The sequence below is a fragment of the Chrysoperla carnea genome, chromosome 2, assembly GCF_905475395.1.
Source record: "Chrysoperla carnea chromosome 2, inChrCarn1.1, whole genome shotgun sequence".
Lineage (NCBI taxonomy): Eukaryota > Metazoa > Arthropoda > Insecta > Neuroptera > Chrysopidae > Chrysoperla > Chrysoperla carnea.
In genome coordinates this window covers 99,705,125-99,724,416 of record NC_058338.1, presented here as the reverse complement: position 1 = coordinate 99,724,416, position 19,292 = coordinate 99,705,125, and positions in this window count along the sequence as shown.

Genomic DNA, 19,292 nt, shown 5'->3' with positions numbered 1-19,292 from the left:
TAAATATATGCATATCGACTTACCTGGATCAAAAGTTCACTCTTTTGTATAGTCCTGGCACTCTAGATTCGGCAACGAAAATTTTCAAAAAATTATTTTTTTTTTAACAAATAATGTCAAATTATGATCATTTTTGGCTTATTTAGACTAGCCCCAATCATAAAAAAAATATATATATGCATATCGACTTACCTGGATAAAAATTTCAATCTTTTGTATAGTCCTGGCACTCTAGATTCGACATCGAAAATTTTCAAAAAATTTTTTTTTATCAAAAAATGTCAAATTATGATCATTTTTGGCTTATTTAGACTAGGACCAATCATAAAAAAAATATATATATGCATATCGACTTACCTGGATCAAAATTTCAATCTTTTGTATAGTCCTGGCACTCTAGATTCGACATCGAAAATTTTCAAAAAATTTTTTTTTATAAAAAAGTGTCAAATTATGGTCATTTTTGGCTTCTTTAGACTGGCACCAATCATAAAAGACCTATATTTATGCATATCGACTTACTAGGATCAAAATTTCACTCTTTTGTATAGTCCTGGCACTCTAGATTCGACATCGAAAATTTTCAAAAAATTATTTTTTTTAAACAAATAATGTCAAATTATGATCATTTTTGGCTTATTTAGACTGGAACCAATCATAAAAGACCTATATATATCCATATCGACTTACCTGGATCAAAATTTCAATCTTTTGTATAGTCGGCACTCTAGATTCGACATCAAAAATTTTCAAAAATTTTTTTTTAAATCATAAAAGGTCAAATTATGATCACTTTTGGCTTATTTAGAATGGGACCAATCATAAAAGACCAAAATATAAACATATCGACTTACCTGGATCTAAATTTCACTCTTTTGTATAGTCCTGGCACTCTAGATTCGACATCGAAAATTTTCAAAAAAATTTTCTTAAATCATAAAATGTCAATTTATGATCATTTTTGGCTTATTTAGACTGGGACCAATCATAAAAGACCTATATATATGCATATCGACTTACCTCGATCAAAATTTCACTCTTTTGTATAGTCCTGGCACTCTAGAATCGACATCGAAAATTTTCAAAAAATTTTTTTTAAATCATACAATGTCAAATTATGATCATTTTTGGCTTATTTAGACTGGGACCAATCATAAAAGACCTAAATATATGCATATTGACTTACCTGGATCAAAATTTCACTCTTTTTTATAAACCTGGCACTCTAGATTCGACATCGAAAATTTTCAAAAAAATTTTTTTTTTATCAAAAAATGTCAAATTATTATCATTTTTTTCTTATTTAGACTGGAACCAATCATAAAAGACCTTTATATATGCATATCGACATACCTGGATCAAAATTTCACTCTTTTGAATAGTCCTGACACTCTAGATTCGACATCGAAAATTTTCAAAAAATTTTTTTTTATCAAAAAATGTCAAATTATGATCATTTTTGGCTTATTTAGACTAGGACCAATCATAAAAGACATATATATATGCATATCGACTTACCTGGATCAAAATTTCACTCTTTTGTATAGTCCTGGCATTCTAGATTTGGCAACGAAAATTTTCAAAAAATTATTTTTTTTTTAACAAATAATGTCAAATTATGATCATTTTTGGCTTATTTAGACTAGCCCCAATCATAAAAAAAATATATATATGCATATCGACTTACCTGGATAAAAATTTCAATCTTTTGTATAGTCCTGGCACTCTAGATTCGACATCGAAAATTTTCAAAAAATTTTTTTTTATCAAAAAATGTCAAATTATGATCATTTTTGGCTTATTTAGACTAGGACCAATCATAAAAGACATATATATATGCATATCGACATACCTGGATCAAAATTTCACTCTTTTTTATAGTCCTGGCACTCTAGATTCGACATCGAAAATTTTCAAAAAAAATTTTTTTATCATAAAATGTCAAATTATGATCATTTTTGGCTTATTTAGACTGGGACCAATCATAAAAGACCTATATATATGCATATCGACTTACCTGGATCAAAATTTCACTCTTTTTTATAGTCCTGGCACTCTAGATTCGACTTCGAAAATTTTCAAAAAAAATTTTTTTATCATAAAATGTCAAATTATGATCATTTTTGGCTTATTTAGACTGGGACCAATCATAAAAGACCTCTATATAAGCATATCGACTTACCTGGATCAAAATTTCACTTTTTTGTATAGTCCTGGCACTCTAGATTCGACATCGAAAATTTTCAAAAAATTTTTTTTAAATCATAAAATGTCAAATTATGATCACTTTTGGCTTATTTAGACTGGGACCAATCATAAAAGACCAAAATTCAAACATATCGACTTACCTGGATCAATATTTCACTCTTTTGTATAAACCTGGCACTCTAGATTCGACATCGAAAATTTTCAAAAAAATTTTTTTTTTTATCAAAAAATGTCAAATTATTATCATTTTTGGCTTATTTAGACTGGAACCAATCATAAAAGACCTTAATATATGCATATCGACATACCTGGATCAAAATTTCACTCTTTTGAATAGTCCTGACACTCTAGATTCGACATCGAAAATTTTCAAAAAATTTTTTTTTTATCAAAAAGTGTCAAATTATGGTCATTTTTGGCTTCTTTAGACTGGCACCAATCATAAAAGACCTATATTTATGCATATCGACTTACCTGGATCAAAATTTCACTCTTTTGTATAGTCCTGGCACTCTAGATTCGAAATCGAAAATTTTTAAAAAATTATTTTTTTTTTAACAAATAATGTCAAATTATGATCATTTTTGGCTTATTTAGACTAGCCCCAATCATAAAAAAAATATATATATGCATATCGACTTACCTGGATCAAAATTTCAATCTTTTGTATAGTCCTGGCACTCTAGATTCGACATCGAAAATTTTCAAAAAATTTTTTTTTATAAAAATTGTCAAATTATGATCATTTTTGGCTTATTTAGACTAGGACCAATCATAAAAGACATATATATATGCATATCGACTTACCTGGATCAAAATTTCACCCTTTTTTATAGTCCTGGCACTCTAGATTCGACATCGAAAATTTTCAAAAAAAAATTTTTTATCATAAAATGTCAAAATAAGATCATTTTTGGCTTATTTAGACTGGGACCAATCATATAAGACCTATATATATGCATATCGACTTACCTGGATCAAAATTTCACTCTTTTTTATAGTCCTGGCACTCTAGATTCGACATCGAAAATTTTCAAAAAAATTTTTTTTATCATAAAATGTCAAATTATGATCATTTTTGGCTTATTTAGACTGGGACCAATCATAAAAGACCTCTATATAAGCATATCGACTTACCTGGATCAAAATTTCACTCTTTTGTATAGTCCTGGCAATCTAGATTCGACATCGATAATTTTCAAACAATTTTTTTTAATCAAAAAATGTCAAATTTTGGTCATTTTTGGCTTATTTTGACTGGAACCAATCATAAAAGACCTATATATATCCATATCGACTTACCTGGATCAAAATTTCAATCTTTTGTATAGTCCTGGCACTCTAGATTCGACATCGAAAATTTTCAAAAAAATTTTTTTAAATCATAAAATGTCAAATTATGATCACTTTTGGCTTATTTAGACTGGGACCAATCATAAAAGACCAAAATTCAAACATATCGACTTACATGGATCAAAATTTCACTCTCTTGTATGAACCTGGCACTCTAGATTCGACATCGAAAATTTTCAAAAAAATTTTTTTTTTATCAAAAATTGTCAAATTATGATCATTTTTGGCTTATTTAGACTAGCCCCAATCATAAAAAATATATATATATGCATATCGACTTACCTGGATCAAAATTTCAATCTTTTGTATAGTCCTGGCACTCTAGATTCGACATCGAAAAATTTCAAAAAAATTTTTTTTATCAAAAAATGTCAAATTATGTTCATTTTTGGCTTATTTAGACTGGGACCAATCATAAAAGACCTATATATATGCATTTCAACTTACCTGGATCAAAATTTCAATCTTTTGTATAGTCTTGGCACTCTAGATTCGACATCGAAAATTTTCAAAAAACTTTTTTTTTATCATAAAATGTCAAATTATGATCATTTTTGGCTTATTTAGACTGGGACCAATCATAAAAGACCTATATATATGCATATCGACTTACCTGGATGAAAAGTTCACTCTTTTGTATAGTCCTGGCACTCTAGATTTGACATCGAAAATTTTCAAAAAATTTTTTTTAATCAAAAAGTGTCAAATTATGGTCATTTTTGGCTTATTTAGACTGGCACCAATCATAAAAGACCTATATTTATGCATATCGACTTACCTGGATCAAAATTTCACTCTTTTGTATAGTCCTGGCACTCTAGATTCGACATCGAAAATTTTCAAAAAATTATTTTTTTTTTTAACAAATAATGTCAAATTATGATCATTTTTGGCTTATTTAGACTAGCCCCAATCATAAAAGACCTATATTTATGCATATCGACTTACCTGGATCAAAATTTCACTCTTTTGTATAGTCCTGGCACTCTAGATTCGACATCGAAAATTTTCAAAAAAATTTTCTTAAATCATAAAATGTCAAATTATGATCATTTTTGGCTTATTTAGACTGGGACCAATCATAAAAGACCTATATATATGCGTATCAACTTACCTCGATCAAAATTTCACTCTTTTGTATAGTCCTGGCACTCTAGATTCGACATAGAAAATTTGCAAAAAATTTTTTTTTAATCATAAAATGTCAAATTATGATCATTTTTGGCTTATTTAGACTGGGACCAATCATAAAAGACCTAAATATATGCATATTGACTTACCTGGATCAAAATTTCACTCTTTTGTATAAACCTGGCACTCTAGATTCGACATCGAAAATTTTCAAAAAAATTTTTTTTTTATCAAAAAATGTCAAATTATTATCATTTTTGGCTTATTTAGACTGGAACCAATCATAAAAGACCTTTATATATGCATATCGACATACCTGGATCAAAATTTCACTCTTTTGAATAGTCCTGACACTCTAGATTCGACATCGAAAATTTTCAAAAAATTTTTTTTTATAAAAAAGTGTCAAATTATGGTCATTTTTGGCTTCTTTAGACTGGCACCAATCATAAAAGACCTATATTTATGCATATCGACTTACCTGGATCAAAATTTCACTCTTTTGTATAGTCCTGGCACTCTAGATTCGACATCGAAAATTTTCAAAAAATTATTTTGTTTTTTAACAAATAATGTCAAATTATGATCATTTTTGGCTTATTTAGACTAGCCCCAATCATAAAAAAAATATATATATGCATATCGACTTACCTGGATAAAAATTTCAATCTTTTGTATAGTCCTGGCACTCTAGATTCGACATCGAAAATTTTCAAAAAATTTTTTTTTATCAAAAAATGTCAAATTATGATCATTTTTGGCTTATTTAGACTAGGACCAATCATAAAAGACATATATATATGCATATCGACTTAACTGGATCAAAATTTCACTCTTTTGTATAGCCCTGGCACTCTAGATTCGACATCGAAAATTTTCAAAAAATTATTTTTTTTAAACAAATAATGTCAAATTATGATCATTTTTGGATTATTTAGACTGGAACCAATCATAAAAGACCTATATATATCCATATCGACTTACCTGGATCAAAATTTCAATCTTTTGTATAGTCGGCACTCTAGATTCGACATCAAAAATTTTCAAAAATTTTTTTTTAAATCATAAAAGGTCAAATTATGATCACTTTTGGCTTATTTAGACTGGGACCAATCATAAAAGACCAAAATATAAACATATCGACTTACCTGGATCAAAATTTCACTCTTTTGTATAGTCCTGGCACTCTAGATTCGACATCGAAAATTTTCAAAAAAATTTTCTTAAATCATAAAATGTCAATTTATGATCATTTTTGGCTTATTTAGACTGGGACCAATCATAAAAGACCTATATATATGCATATCGACTTACCTCGATCAAAATTTCACTCTTTTGTATAGTCCTGGCACTCTAGAATCGACATCGAAAATTTTCAAAAAATTTTTTTTTAATCATAAAATGTCAAATTATGATCATTTTTGGCTTATTTAGACTGGGACCAATCATAAAAGACCTAAATATATGCATATTGACTTACCTGGATCAAAATTTCACTCTTTTTTATAAACCTGGCACTCTAGATTCGACATCGAAAATTTTCAAAAAAAATTTTTTTTTATCAAAAAATGTCAAATTATTATCATTTTTGGCTTATTTAGACTGGAACCAATCATAAAAGACCTTTATATATGCATATCGACATACCTGGATCAAAATTTCACTCTTTTGAATAGTCCTGACACTCTAGATTCGACATCGAAAATTTTCAAAAAATTTTTTTTTTATAAAAAAGTGTCAAATTATGGTCATTTTTGGCTTCTTTAGACTGGCACCAATCATAAAAGACCTATATTTATGCATATCGACTTACCTGGATCAAAATTTCACTCTTTTGTATAGTCCTGGCACTCTAGATTCGGCAACGAAAATTTTCAAAAAATTATTTTTTTTTTAACAAATAATGTCAAATTATGATCATTTTTGGCTTATTTAGACTAGCCCCAATCATAAAAAAAATATATATATGCATATCGACTTACCTGGATAAAAATTTCAATCTTTTGTATAGTCCTGGCACTCTAGATTCGACATCGAAAATTTTCAAAAAATTTTTTTTTATCAAAAAATGTCAAATTATGATCATTTTTGGCTTATTTAGACTAGGACCAATCATAAAAGACATATATATATGCATATCGACTTAACTGGATCAAAATTTCACTCTTTTTTATAGTCCTGGCACTCTAGATTCGACATCGAAAATTTTCAAAAAAAATTTTTTTATCATAAAATGTCAAATTATGATCATTTTTGGCTTATTTAGACTGGGACCAATCATAAAAGACCTATATATATGCATATCGACTTACCTGGATCAAAATTTCACTCTTTTTTATAGTCCTGGCACTCTAGATTCGACTTCGAAAATTTTCAAAAAAAATTTTTTTATCATAAAATGTCAAATTATGATCATTTTTGGCTTATTTAGACTAGCCCCAATCATAAAAAAAATATATATATGCATATCGACTTACCTGGATAAAAATTTCAATCTTTTGTATAGTCCTGGCACTCTAGATTCGACATCGAAAATTTTCAAAAAATTTTTTTTTATCAAAAAATGTCAAATTATGATCATTTTTGGCTTCTTTAGACTGGCACCAATCATAAAAGACCTATATTTATGCATATCGACTTACCTGGATCAAAATTTCACTCTTTTGTATAGTCCTGGCACTCTAGATTCGGCAACGAAAATTTTCAAAAAATTATTTTTTTTTTAACAAATAATGTCAAATTATGATCATTTTTGGCTTATTTAGACTAGCCCCAATCATAAAAAAAATATATATATGCATATCGACTTACCTGGATAAAAATTTCAATCTTTTGTATAGTCCTGGCACTCTAGATTCGACATCGAAAATTTTCAAAAAATTTTTTTTTATCAAAAAATGTCAAATTATGATCATTTTTGGCTTATTTAGACTAGGACCAATCATAAAAGACATATATATATGCATATCGACTTACCTGGATCAAAATTTCACTCTTTTGTATAGTCCTGGCACTCTAAATTCGACATCGAAAATTTTCAAACAATTTTTTTTAATCAAAAAATGTCAAATTTTGGTCATTTTTGGCTTATTTTGACTGGAACCAATCATAAAAGACCTATATATATCCATATCGACTTACCTGGATCAAAATTTCAATCTTTTGTATAGTCCTGGCACTCTAGATTCGACATCGAAAATTTTCAAAAAAATTTTTTTAAATCATAAAATGTCAAATTATGATCACTTTTGGCTTATTTAGACTGGGACCAATCATAAAAGACCAAAATTCAAACATATCGACTTACATGGATCAAAATTTCACTCTCTTGTATGAACCTGGCACTCTAGATTCGACATCGAAAATTTTCAAAAAAATTTTTTTTTTATCAAAAATTGTCAAATTATGATCATTTTTGGCTTATTTAGACTAGCCCCAATCATAAAAAAAATATATATATGCATATCGACTTACCTGGATCAAAATTTCAATCTTTTGTATAGTCCTGGCACTCTAGATTCGACATCGAAAAATTTCAAAAAAATTTTTTTTATCAAAAAATGTCAAATTATGTTCATTTTTGGCTTATTTAGACTGGGACCAATCATAAAAGACCTATATATATGCATTTCAACTTACCTGGATCAAAATTTCAATCTTTTGTATAGTCTTGGCACTCTAGATTCGACATCGAAAATTTTCAAAAAACTTTTTTTTTATCATAAAATGTCAAATTATGATCATTTTTGGCTTATTTAGACTGGGACCAATCATAAAAGACCTATATATATGCATATCGACTTACCTGGATCAAAAGTTCACTCTTTTGTATAGTCCTGGCACTCTAGATTTGACATCGAAAATTTTCAAAAAATTTTTTTTAATCAAAAAGTGTCAAATTATGGTCATTTTTGGCTTATTTAGACTGGCACCAATCATAAAAGACCTATATTTATGCATATCGACTTACCTGGATCAAAATTTCACTCTTTTGTATAGTCCTGGCACTCTAGATTCGACATCGAAAATTTTCAAAAAATTATTTTTTTTTTTAACAAATAATGTCAAATTATGATCATTTTTGGCTTATTTAGACTAGCCCCAATCATAAAAGACCTATATTTATGCATATCGACTTACCTGGATCAAAATTTCACTCTTTTGTATAGTCCTGGCACTCTAGATTCGACATCGAAAATTTTCAAAAAAATTTTCTTAAATCATAAAATGTCAAATTATGATCATTTTTGGCTTATTTAGACTGGGACCAATCATAAAAGACCTATATATATGCGTATCAACTTACCTCGATCAAAATTTCACTCTTTTGTATAGTCCTGGCACTCTAGATTCGACATCGAAAATTTTCAAAAAATTTTTTTTTAATCATAAAATGTCAAATTATGATCATTTTTGGCTTATTTAGACTGGGACCAATCATAAAAGACATAAATATATGCATATCGACTTACCTGGATCAAAATTTCACTCTTTTGTATAAACCTGGCACTCTAGATTCGACATCGAAAATTTTCAAAAAAATTTTTTTTTATCAAAAAATGTCAAATTATTATCATTTTTGGCTTATTTAGACTGGAACCAATCATAAAAGACCTTTATATATGCATATCGACATACCTGGATCAAAATTTCACTCTTTTGAATAGTCCTGACACTCTAGATTCGACATCGAAAATTTTCAAAAAATTTTTTTTAAATCATAAAATGTCAAATTATGATCACTTTTGGCTTATTTAGACTGGGACCAATCATAAAAGACCAAAATTCAAACATATCGACTTACCTGGATCAAAATTTCACTCTTTTGTATCAACCTGGCACTCTAGATTCGACATCGAAAATTTTCAAAAAAAAATTTTTTTTATCAAAAATTGTCAAATTATGATCATTTTTGGCTTATTTAGACTAGCCCCAATCATAAAAGACCTATATATATGCATATCAACTTACCTGGATCAAAATTTCAATCTTTTGTATAGTCTTGGCACTCTAGATTCGACATCGAAAATTTTCAAAAAATTTTTTTTTTATCATAAAATGTCAAATTATGATCATTTTTGGCTTATTTAGACTGGGACCAATCATAAAAGACCTATATATATGCATATCGACTTACCTGGATCAAAAGTTCACTTTTTTGTATAGTCCTGGCACTCTAGATTCGACATCGAAAATTTTCAAAAAATTTTTTTTAATCAAAAAGTGTCAAATTATGGTCATTTTTGGCTTATTTAGACTGGCACCAATCATAAAAGACCTATATTTATGCATATCGACTTACCTGGATCAAAATTTCACTCTTTTGTATAGTCCTGGCACTCTAGCTTCGACATCGAAAATTTTCAAAAAATTATTTTTTTTTTTTAACAAATAATGTCAAATTATGATCATTTTTGGCTTATTTAGACTGGAACCAATCATAAAAGACCTATATATATCCATATCGACTTACCTGGATCAAAATTTCAATCTTTTGTATAGTCCTGGCACTCTAGATTCGACATCAAAAATTTTCAAAAAATTTTTTTTAAATCATAAAATGTCAAATTATGATCACTTTTGGCTTATTTAGACTGGGACCAATCATAAAAGACCAAAATATAAACATATCGACTTACCTGGATCAAAATTTCACTCTTTTGTATAGTCCTGGCACTCTAGATTCGACATCGAAAATTTTCAAAAAAATTTTTTTAAATCATAAAATGTCAATTTATGATCATTTTTGTCTTATTTAGACTGGGACCAGTCATAAAAGACCTATATATATGCATATCGACTTACCTCGATCAAAATTTCACTCTTTTGTATAGTCCTGGCACTCTAGATTCGACATCGAAAATTTTCAAAAAATTTTTTTTTAATCATAAAATGTCAAATTATGATCATTTTTGGCTTATTTAGACTGGGACCAATCATAAAAGACCTAAATATATGCATATCGACTAACCTGGATCAAAATTTCACTCTTTTGTATAAACCTGGCACTCTAGACTCGACTTCGAAAATTTTCAAAAAAATTTTTTTTTTATCGAAAAATGTCAAATTATTATCATTTTTGGCTTATTTAGACTGGAACCAATCATAAAAGACCTTTATATATGCATATCGACATACCTGGATCAAAATTTCACTCTTTTGTATAGTCCTGACACTCTAGATTCGACAACGAATATCTTCAAAAAAATTTTTTATCAAAAAATGTCAAATTATGATCATTTTTGGCTTATTTAGACTGGGACCAATCATAAAAGACCTATATATATGCATATCGACTTACCTGGATCAAAATTTCACTCTTTTGTATGAACCTGGCAATCTAGATTCGACATCGAAAATTTTCAAAAAAAATTTTTTTTTATCAAAAATTGTCAAATTATGATCATTTTTGGCTTATTTAGACTGGGCCCAATCAAAAAAGACCTATATATATGCATATCGACTTACTTTGATCAAAATTTCTCTCTTTTGTATAGTTATGGCACTCTAGATTCGACATCGAAAATTTTCAAAAAAATTTTTTTTATCAAAAAATGTCAAATTATGATCATTTTTGGCTTATTTAGACTGGGACCAATCATAAAAGACCTATATATATGCATATCAACTTACCTGGATCAAAATTTCAATCTTTTGTATAGTCTTGGCACTCTAGATTCGACATCGAAAATTTTCAAAAAATTTTTTTTTTATCATAAAATGTCAAATTATGATCATTTTTGGCTTATTTAGACTTGGACAGATCATAAAAGACCTACATATATGCATATCGACTTACCTGGATCAAAAGTTCACTCTTTTGTATAGTCCTGGCACTCTAGATTCGACATCGAAAATTTTCAAAAAATTTTTTTTAAATCATAAAATGTCAAATTATGATCACTTTTGGCTTATTTAGACTGGGACCAATCATAAAAGACCAAAATTCAAACATATCGACTTACCTGGATCAAAATTTCACTCTTTTGTATCAACCTGGCACTCTAGATTCGACATCGAAAATTTTCAAAAAAAAATTTTTTTTATCAAAAATTGTCAAATTATGATCATTTTTGGCTTATTTAGACTAGCCCCAATCATAAAAGACCTATATATATGCATATCAACTTACCTGGATCAAAATTTCAATCTTTTGTATAGTCTTGGCACTCTAGATTCGACATCGAAAATTTTCAAAAAAATTTTTTTTTATCATAAAATGTCAAATTATGATCATTTTTGGCTTATTTAGACTGGGACCAATCATAAAAGACCTATATATATGCATATCGACTTACCTGGATCAAAAGTTCACTTTTTTGTATAGTCCTGGCACTCTAGATTCGACATCGAAAATTTTCAAAAAATTTTTTTTAATCAAAAAGTGTCAAATTATGGTCATTTTTGGCTTATTTAGACTGGCACCAATCATAAAAGACCTATATTTATGCATATCGACTTACCTGGATCAAAATTTCACTCTTTTTTATAGTCCTGGCACTCTAGATTCGACATCGAAAATTTTCAAAAAATTATTTTTTTTTTTTAACAAATAATGTCAAATTATGATCATTTTTGGCTTATTTAGACTAGAACCAATCATAAAAGACCTATATATATCCATATCGACTTACCTGGATCAAAATTTCAATCTTTTGTATAGTCCTGGCACTCTAGATTCGACATCAAATATTTTCAAAAAATTTTTTTTAAATCATAAAATGTCAAATTATGATCACTTTTGGCTTATTTAGACTGGGACCAATCATAAAAGACCAAAATATAAACATATCGACTTGCCTGGATCAAAATTTCACTCTTTTGTATAGTCCTGGCACTCTAGATTCGACATCGAAAATTTTCAAAAAAATTTTTTTAAATCATAAAATGTCAAATTATGATCATTTTTGGCTTATTTAGACTGGGACCAATCATAAAAGACCTATATATATGCATATCGACTTACCTCGATCAAAATTTCACTCTTTTGTATAGTCCTGGCACTCTAGATTCGACATCGAAAATTTTCAAAAAATTTTTTTTTAATCATAAAATGTCAAATTATGATCATTTTTGGCTTATTTAGACTGGGACCAATCATAAAAGACCTATATATATGCATATCGACTTACCTGGATCAAAATTTCACTCTTTTCTATAAACCTGGCACTCTAGATTCGACATCGAAAATTTTCAAAAAATTTTTTTTTATCAAAAAATGTCAAATTATGATCATTTTTGGCTTATTTAGACTGGGACCAATCATAAAAGACCTATATATATGCATATCAACTTACCTGGATCAAAATTTCAATCTTTTGTATAGTCTTGGCACTCTAGATTCGACATCGAAAATTTTCAAAAAATTTTTTTTTTATCATTAAATGTCAAATTATGATCATTTTTGGCTTATTTAGACTGGGACCAATCATAAAAGACCTATATATATGCATATCGACTTACCTGGATCAAAAGTTCACTCTTTTGTATAGCCCTGGCACTCTAGATTCGACATCGAAAATTTTCAAAAAATTTTTTTTAATCAAAAAGTGTCAAATTATGGTCATTTTTGGCTTATTTAGACTGGCACCAATCATAAAAGACCTATATTTATGCATATCGACTTACCTGGATCAAAATTTCACTCTTTTGTATAGTCCTGGCACTCTAGATTCGACATCGAAAATTTTCAAAAAAATTTTTTTAAATCATAAAATGTCAAATTATGATCATTTTTGGCTTATTTAGACTGGGACCAATCATAAAAGACCTATATATATGCATATCGACTTACCTCGATCAAAATTTCACTCTTTTGTATAGTCCTGGCACTCTAGATTCGACATCGAAAATTTTCAAAAAATTTTTTTTTAAATCATAAAATATCAAATTATGATCACTTTTGGCTTATTTAGACTGGGACCAATCATAAAAGACCAAAATATAAACATATCGACTTACCTGGATCAAAATTTCACTCTTTTGTATAGTCCTGGCACTCTAGATTCGACATCGAAAATTTTCCAAAAATTTTTTTTTTAATCAAAAAATGTCAAATTATGATCATTTTTGGCTTATTTAGACTGGGATCAATCATAAAAGACCTATATATATGCATATCGACTTACCTGGATCAAAATTTCACTCTTTTGTATAGTACTGGCACTCTAGATTAGACATCGAAAATTTTCAAAAAATTTTTTTTTATCATAAAATGTCAAATTATGATCATTTTTGGCTTATTTAGACTGGGACCAATCATAAAAGACCTATATATATGCATATCGACTTACCTGGATCAAAATTTTACTCTTTTGTATAGTCCTGGCACTCTAGATTCGACATCGAAAATTTTCAAAAAAATTTTTTTTTATAAAAAAATGTCAAATTATGGTGATTTTTGGCTTATTTAGACTGGCACCAATCATAAAAGACCTAAATTTATGCATATCGACTTACCTGGATCAAAATTTCACTCTTGTGTATAGTCCTGGCACTCTAGATTCGACATCGAAAATTTTCAAAAAATTATTATTTTTTTTTTAAACAAAAAATGTCAAATTATGATCACTTTTGGCTTATTTAGACTGGAACCAATCATAAAAGACCTATATATATGCATATCGACTTACCTGGATCAAAAGTTCACTCTTTTGTATAAACCTGGCACTCTAGATTCGACATCGAAAATTTTCAAAAAAATTTTTTTTTTATCAAAAAATGTCAAATTATTATCATTTTTGGCTTATTTAGACTGGAACCAATCATAAAAGACCTTTATATATGCATATCGACATACCTGGATCAAAATTTCACTCTTTTGAATAGTCCTGACACTCTAGATTCGACATCGAAAATTTTCAAAAATTTTTTTTTTATAAAAAAGTGTCAAATTATGGTCATTTTTGGCTTCTTTAGACTGGCACCAATCATAAAAGACCTATATTTATGCATATCGACTTACCTGGATCAAAATTTCACTCTTTTGTATAGTCCTGGCACTCTAGATTCGACATCGAAAATTTTCAAAAAAATTTTTTTTTTATTAAAAAATGTCAAATTATGATCATTTTTGGCTTATTTAGACTGGGCCCAATCATAAAAGACCTAAATATATGCATATCGACTTACCTGGATCAAAATTTCACTCTTTGGTATAGTCCTGGCATTCTAGATTCGACATCGAAAATTTTCGAAAAATTTTTTTTTTATCAAAAAATGTCTTATTATGATCATTTTTGGCTTATTTAGACTGGAACCAATCATAAAAGACCTATATATATGCATATCGACTTACCTGGATCAAAAGTTCACTCTTTTGTATAGTCCTGACACTCTAGATTCGACATCGAAAATTTTCGAAAAATTTTTTTATCAAAAAATGTCAAATTATGATCATTTTTGGCTTATTTAGACTGGGACAAATCATAAAAGACCTATATATATGCACATCGACTAACCTGGCGCAAAATTTCACTCTTTTGTATAAACCTGGCACTCTAGATTCGACATCGAAAATTTTCAAAAAATTTTTTTTATCATAAAATGTGAAATTATGATCATTTTTGGCTTATTTAGACTGGAACCAATCATAAAACACCTATATATATCCATATCGACTTACCTGGATCAAAATTTCAATCTTTTGTATAGTCCTGGCACTCTAGATTCGACATCGAAAATTATCAAAAAACTTTTTTTTAGCAAAAATTGTCAAATTATGATCATTTTTGGCTTATTTAGACTGGAACCAATCATAGAAGACCTATATATATGCATATCGACTAACCTGGATCAAAATTTCAATCTTTTGTATAGTCTGACACTCTAGATTCGACATCGAAAATTTTCGAAAAATTTTTGCTTTATCAAAAAATGTCAAATTATGATTATTTTTGGCTTATTTAGAGTGTGTCCAATCATAAAAGACCTATATATATATGCATATCGACTTACTTGGATCAAAATTTCACTCTTTTGTATAGTCCTGGCATTCAAGATTCGACATCGAAAATTTTCAAAAAAAATGTTTTTTTATCAAAAAATGTCAAATTATGATCATTTTTGGCTTATATAAACTGAGACCAATCATTAAAGACCTATATTTATGTATATCGACTTACCTGGATAAAAATTTCACTCTTTTGTATAGTCCTGGCACTCTAGACTCGGCATCGAAAATTTTCAAAAAAAAATTTTTTATAAAAAAATGTCAAATTATGATCATTTTTGGCTTATTTAGACTGGAACCAATCATAAAAGACCTATATATATGCATATCGACTTACCTGGAACAAAATTTCACTCTTTTGTATAGTCCTGGCACTCTAGATTCGACATCGAAAATTTTCGAAAAATTTTTTTTTATCAAAAAATGTCAAATTATGATCTTTTTTGGCTTATTTAGACTGGGACCAATCATATAAGACCTATATATATGCATATCGACTTACCTGGATCAAAATTTCACTCTTTTGTATAGTCCAGGCACTCTAGATACGACATCGAAAATTTTCAAAAAAATTTTTTTTTACCATACATGTCAAATTATGATCATTTTTGGCTTATTTAGACTGGAACCAATCATAAAAGACCTATATATATGCATATCGACTTACCTGGATCAAAATTTCACTCTTTTGTATAGTCCTGGCTCTTTAGACACGACATCGAAAATTTTCAAAAAATTTTTTTTATCAAAAAATGTCAAATTATGATCATTTTTGGCTTATTTAGACTGGGACCAATTATAAAAGACCTTTATATATGCATATCGACTTACCTGGATCAAAATTTCACTCTTTTGTATAGTCCTGGCACTCTAGATTCGACATCGTAAATTTTCAAAAAAATTTTCTTTTATCAAAAAATGTCAAATTATGATCATTTTTGGCTTATTTAGACTGGGACCAATCATATAAGACCTATATATATGCATATCGACTTACCTGGATCAAAATTTCACTCTTTTGTATAGTCCAGGCACTCTAGATACGACATCGAAAATTTTCAATAATTTTTTTTGTATCAAAAAATGTCAAATTATGATCATTTTTACCTTATTTAGACTGGGACCAATCATAAAAGACCTATATATATGCATATCGACTTACTTGGATAAAAATTTGACTCTTTTGTATAGTCCTGGCACTCTAGATTCGACATCGAACATTTTCAAAAAAAATTTTTTTTTTCAAAAAATGCCAAATTATGATCATTTTTGACTTATTCAGACTGGAACCAATCATAAAAGACCTATAATATGCGTATCGACTTACCTGGATCAAAATTTCACTCTTTTGTATAGTCCTGGCACTCTAGATTCGACATCGAAAATTTTCAAAAAAATTTTTTTTATAAAAAAATGTCAAATTATGATCATTTTTGGCTTATTTAGACTAGGACCAATCATAAAAGACCTATATATATGCATATCGACTTACCTGGATCAAAATTTCACTCTTTTGTATAGTCCTGGCACTCTAGATTCGACATCGAAAATTTTCAAAAAATTTGTTTTTAATAAAAAAATGTCAAATTATAATCATTTTTGGCTTATTTAGACTGGGACCAATCATAAAAGACCTATATATATGCATATCGACTTACTTGGATCAAAATTTCACTCTTTTGTATAGTCCTGGCACTCTACATTCGACATCGAAAATTTTCGAAAAATCTTTTTTTTATTAAAAAAATGTCAAATTATGATCATTTTGGCTTATTTAGACTGGAACCAATCATAAAAGACCTTTATATATGCATATCGACTTACCTGGATCAAAATTTCACTCTATTGTATAGTCCTGGCACTCTAGAATCGACATCGAAAATTTTCAAAAAAATTTTTTTTTCTCAAAAAATGTCAAATTATGATCATTTTTGGCTTATTTAGACTGGAACCAATCATAAAAAACCTATATATATGCATATCGACTTACCTGGATCAAAATTTCACTCTTTTGTATAGTCCTGGCACTCTAGAATCGACATCGAAAATTTTCAAAAAAAATTTTTTTTCTCAAAAAATGTCAAATTATGATCATTTTTGGCTTATTTAGACTGGGACCAATCATAAAAGACTTATATATATGCATATCGACTTACCTGGATCAAAATTTCACTCTTTTGTATAGTCCTGGCACTCTAGATTCGACATCGAAAATTTTCAAAAATTTTTTTTTTATCAAAAAATGTCAAATTATGATCATTTTTGGCTTATTTAGACTGGGACCAATCATAAAAGACCTATATATATGCATGTCGACATACCTGGATCAAAATTTCACTCTTTTGTATAGTCCTGGCACTCTAGAATGGACATCGAAAATTTTCAAAAATTTTTTTTTTTATCAAAAAATGTCAAATTATGATCATTTTTGGCTTATTTAGACTGAAACCAATCATAAAAGACCTATATATATGCAAATCGACTTACCTGGATCAAAATTTCACTCTTTTGTTTAGTCCTGGCACTCTAGATTCGACATCGATAATTTTCGAAAAATCTTTTTTTTATTAAAAAAATGTCAAATTATGATCATTTTTGGCTTATTTAGACTGGGACCAATCACAAAAGACCTATATATATGCATATCGACTTACCTGGATCAAAATTTCACTCTTTTGTATAGTCCTGGCACTCTAGAATCGACATCGAAAATTTTCAAAAAATTTTTTTTTATCAAAAAATGTCAAATTATGATCATTTTGGCTTATTTAGACTGGGACCAATCATAAAAGACCTATATATATGCATATCGACTTACATGGATCAAAATTTCACTCTTTTGTATAGTCCTGGCACTCTAGATTCGACATCGAAAATTTTCAAAAAATTTTTTCTTAATCAAAAAATGTCAAATTATAATCATTTTTGGCCTATTTAGACTGGGGCCAATCATAAAAGACCTATATATATGCATATCGACTTACTTTGATCAAAATTTCTCTCTTTTGTATAGTCCTGGCACTCTAGATTCGACATCGAAAATTTTCGAAAAATCTTTTTTTTATTAAAAAAATGTCAAATTATGATCATTTTTGGCTTATTTAGACCGGAACCAATCATAAAAGACCTATATATATGCATATCGACTTACCTGGATCAAAATTTCACTCTTTTGTATAGTCCTGGCACTCTAGAACCGACATCGAAAATTTTCGAAAATTTTTTTTTTATCAAAAAATGTCAAATTATGATCATTTTTGGCTTATTTAGACTGGAACCAATCATAAAAGACCTATATATATGCATATCGACTTACCTGGATCAAAATTTCACTCTTTTGTATAGTCCTGGCACTCTAGATTCGACATCGAAAATTTTCAAAAAAAAATTTTTTTATAAAAAAATGTCAAATTATGATCATTTTTGGCTTATTTAGACTGGAACCAATCATAAAAAACTTATATATATATATATGCATATCGACTTACCTGGATCAAAATTTCACTCTTTTGTATAGTCCTGGCACTCTAGATTCGGCATCGAAAATTTTCAAAAAATTTTTTTTTTCTCAAAAAATGTCAAATTATGATCATTTTTGGCTTATTTAGACTATGACCAATCATAAAAGACCTATATATATGCATATCGA